Source organism: Macaca mulatta, chromosome 4 (assembly GCF_049350105.2).
Source record: "Macaca mulatta isolate MMU2019108-1 chromosome 4, T2T-MMU8v2.0, whole genome shotgun sequence".
NCBI classification, from domain to species: domain Eukaryota; kingdom Metazoa; phylum Chordata; class Mammalia; order Primates; family Cercopithecidae; genus Macaca; species Macaca mulatta.
This window is the reverse complement of record NC_133409.1, coordinates 128,962,552-128,966,928: the sequence shown is the minus strand read 5'-3', so window position 1 is coordinate 128,966,928 and position 4,377 is coordinate 128,962,552. Positions and strand designations below refer to the sequence as shown.

Genomic DNA, 4,377 nt, shown 5'->3' with positions numbered 1-4,377 from the left:
AGCCAAGATAGGAAACCAAAATCAATACCGTATTCCTGGGGGAATTACAGAGATTAATGACTCAATCAAAGACCAAAAAAACACATAATGGGTGATTTCTATCATATTTTCCTTTAACTCATCTGTTTGGTTAGCGCAACAGCCACAAGACTTGGAGAATGACTGTGGATTATTTCAAATCTATTCAGGAGGTAATGCTATCTCAGCGGACAGTAGGTAGCATTGCCTCTCCTCACCCATGGCCAGTATTCTACTATTTATTTACCATATACTTTTGTTTATTGCTATCAGCAAAGAGAATCTGAAGTAGTTCGCCTTCATGGAGCAGGAAGGGTAGTAAATTTACTCTTTTATCTCAGGGCTCTGTCAGCTCTATTTCTGTCACAACATAGTCCAGAGGAAACTTTATCATCTTGATATCTCACAGAGCATCCTGTTGGTCTGCTGTATCAATAAGGTTATATTAACTGGACCTGGTGAGTGGGAAGTAGCTAATTACTCTAGATGCCACAATAAAATCTATGCATGCTAGAGCATGGAAAATATACCTGCCGAGGGGCTTGCCACAGTAGGGATGTTTCTCTGGACATCCACAAACGGGGGCACGTTCACATGGCTCCCCTAAAATGAGAAGTAAGTTGCTTCACTTTCTGCTTTGCACTGTGAAGAAAGGGGTACGATGCTCTTTTGATTTTAGAGGCAACATATACCACGTTTGGGTGTGCTGCTCTGACCCACGTACTGGGTCCGTTTTGAGTGGGGTTCAATGAGAAGACTCTCCAGCAAGTTAAGGCTGTGGCTCAAAAATGCCCAGCCTGGCCACTCCTGTGGTTCCAGCACTTTGGGATACCAAGGTGGGCACATATGCTTGAGTTCAGGAGTTTGAGACCAGCCTGGGTGACACAGCAAAACCATATCTGTACCAAAAAATAAAACAAACTAGCCGGGTGTGGTGGCATGCGCCTGTAGTTCCAGCTACGTAGGGGGCTGAGATGGGAGGATCTCCTGAGCCTGGGAGGTGGAGATTGCAGTGAGTTGAGATTGCAACCGCTGCACTCCAGCCTGGGTGACAGAGAGAGACCCTGTCTCAAAAATAAAATAAAATGAAAATTAAATTAAATTAAATTAAAGTTTAAAAATCCCCAAATGTCCTGCCAGTTGGGCCTTATGACTTAGCAGATCTGGTGTCTGTGGCACACAGAGATGCTGCAGGAGGCCTCTGATTAGACCCAATAGAACAATCATAGCCCAGACCCTCACAGTTTCAGGGTAAGGACATGCTGTCTTCTGACATCTCTGCTCTCTTTGAGAAACAGCTCCTCGATTACTTCTGGGTCCTGGTAAAGACTGAATGAATGTCTTATTATGGGATACTAATTAGCCCTGTGTCCCAAATTACCCATCATGAATTGGATGTTATTTGACATACAGAATCATACAATCAGACGTGCAGCAGCATTGCAATATTAAGTGGACGTGAGACACTCAAGACCAGGCCAAGGAGCTCTGGAAGGCACAAATAACTGCATGATAACTCAGACTCCCATTGTACCTGAGCTAATGTGTTGCTACCTCTCATTCAACTTACACTAAAGGCCACTTGGGTATTCTTTCTGTTTTTTCTTTTTAAGGTAAAATGGTTGTTTTATTCATTGAACTTAAACCAGCAAAGCTAGTAAAGTGTCTGCATGATGCAGCAAATACAAGACCTCTTTCTACAAATATTAGCATAATCAGCAAATTAGGGGCTAGAGTAAAACAGAGCCAAAAGGCGCTGAGGAAATCAATAAAGTATGTTACAACTTAACCCTTCACCTCAATAATTGAGTTTTTTAAAAAAATAAGTAAAGCCTCCCTATCCCAGAAAATGGGAATATACCTTCATTACACCAATTTGTACTTTTATTTCCTATTCTCGAGGTTAGAGTCTAAATCCTAAAGATATCCAAACCAGTATTATATCTACTTCTCTATAGTCAGAGACAGCTTCTATCCTGTTGCCCTTAGCAGTCAAGGTCATTAGAATGTCTTTTCTCCAGAAAGATCCAATAGGAAAAAAGAAAGAAACCTCTCTGATTAGGCTCCAACCATACCCTACCCTCGACCAAATCGACTGGATAGGCATAATGGAAACCAGAGCACGTGGTTTCCAAACCAGAAAAATCCTATGGGCAAGGGGAGGAGAGGAGAGGAAGGATTCAGCCTGAATGAAATTGAGTAATATCAATTTCACTTGTCTTCACACATCTTCAGGCTGCATGTTTGCTGAGTAGTTTAGGAATAAATCCATGGTTTGTGGAGCACTATAAAACCTAGCGGTCTGCTGTGTTACATTATGGTTTTCCCGAGTAGTTTCCAAGGCAGGAACCAAGTCACTGGCAGGAGAATTTTGCTGGAACCGCATGCAGTACTGCAGAGATTCCTCTCCACAGTTATGAAAGGGATTTTTCCAGGCCTGATTGTTCCAAGATTGGGTGCACCAGGTCTCAGTGTTCCAGGAGTGGTTGCTTTAGGACTGGATTCCAGGTCTGGTAGCTCCATGTTGAATTGCTCCAGGTTTGGTCGCTCCACATTGGAAGATTCTCAGTTGTGTTCACCAGTCATCAGTAGGAAGAGTAGAGGCAGGTAGGTGCTGAGGCCTTCTGAGTCACACCATTGCTACCCTGTGGCTGGTTGTTTTCCTGACACCTCTTAGATTTCATTTTCTGGTTCTGGAACCAGGTCTTAACCTGTTAGTAGCTAAGGTTCTAGATATTGGAAAGTTCTTGCATCTACTGGAGGTTGAGCTATTTCTGTCTCTGAAATCTATCACTGAGTACACACAGCTGGGTGGAGGAGAACACAGTTCTGGTCTTCCTTTTCTTGACTGGGACCTTGTCTTCCTTTTTTGTGGTGCTCTTCACTGCAGAAGTGGGTTGTTTGCCTTTGGGACTAGTGGAAGAATCAGGGCTGTCCAGTCTCCGTGTGAGGCATCTCAGCAGGAGACATTTGCAAGGATGGGTAGTCTTCTTCAGGCCCACAAGTCACAGGCGTTGGTGAAGAGTCTTTACACTCGGATGCTTTGGAGCAAGGCAGGATTTGGGGACAAGCTGGATCCACACTCAGGTTATTATTGGGAAAGAGAAGGAAAAAATTTAAGAGCTGGACTATAAAAAAAAAAAGTCTAAGCCTTTAAGACTTTTTTTTTCTGGAAGATCTGAGAGAAATGTGACCTCCAGAAGTGAAAGTTTCAAGAAGTTGGGATGAAGTGAGTTGCCTCCAAAATAATAGGAGGTAATCAGCTCAGTCCGGCTGGGTATTCCTTATGAACAGTTAACAGAGGAAAAAAAGCTGCATGCCTGGTTATATATGGGCCTTTTTGGTGTGCAGGTGCCAGCAGATGCAGATGGCTGTTGTATTTCAGCCTCACTTACAGATGGCCAAGAAAGTGTAGTGAAGGAAAATTTTCCCAAAGGATAAAACTTCAGGTGGCACATTTAGTTATTCACTTTGCATGGAAAAGGAAATGGCCTGATGTATGGATCAGTGCTAATTTTTGGGTAGTGGCTAATGTACTGGCCCACTTTTCAGAGAAAGAATGTGACTGGAAGAGCAGGAGCAAAGAAATCTAGGGGAGAGGTATGCCGATTGAATGGGCACAGAGTGTGTTTTTTGATCCCTGTGAATGCTCACCAAAGTCAAGCACTGCACAGGAGTTTCCCAGTAATCAGACGGACAAGACAATCCCCGTCATGCATGTCAGTTAGCTTCTCTCTCCAGTTATTCTGGTGCTTGCCCAGTGGGAAAGGGTACCATGCAACCATGGCAACAGGGATGGAGGCCATGAACTTCCCCTCACTCAGGTGATCTGGCCACCACAGCTTGAGTGGTTAACCTACCAATAGCAGAGGCCAAAGGTGATCTTGTAATGTTGTATTGTTCCCTGGAGGGATCACCCAGGCACCTGTGTCAGGTTGATTACATCAGAATCCTCTTGTCATGGAGGGAGCATCAATTTGTCCTTAATGAATTAAATACATATTCAGATTATGGATTTACTTTCCATTCTCATGATGCTTCTTCCAGCATTTGTTGACTTAAAGGTTTATCTTTTATTGTGGTGTCCCACTCAGCATTTGCCCTGACCAGAGGCACATTTCATGGCCAAGATGTGCAACAATGGGCTTACGTTTTCAGAATAAGTTGGTGTAACCACATGTCTCATCCCTCAGAAGTAGCTGGCTTGAAAGAATGATGGAAAGACCTACTAAAATTTGAGGTGCTGTTCTGGAGGATGCAGTACATACATGCCTTAATTCAGGGACCACTCAACAGTGGTGACTGCCTTATAGTCAGGATCCAAGGGTTCGAGAACCAAAAGGTAAGGTAGGAGGGGCC

At 43.7% G+C, this 4,377-nt stretch overlaps 1 pseudogene; it reads right to left on the bottom strand.

Moving 5' to 3' along the window:
- Window positions 1-2,239: 2,239 nt before the first annotated feature.
- LOC100425583 (homeobox protein NANOG-like) lies at window positions 2,240-4,051 on the bottom strand (annotated as a pseudogene).
- Window positions 4,052-4,377: the final 326 nt, after the last annotated feature.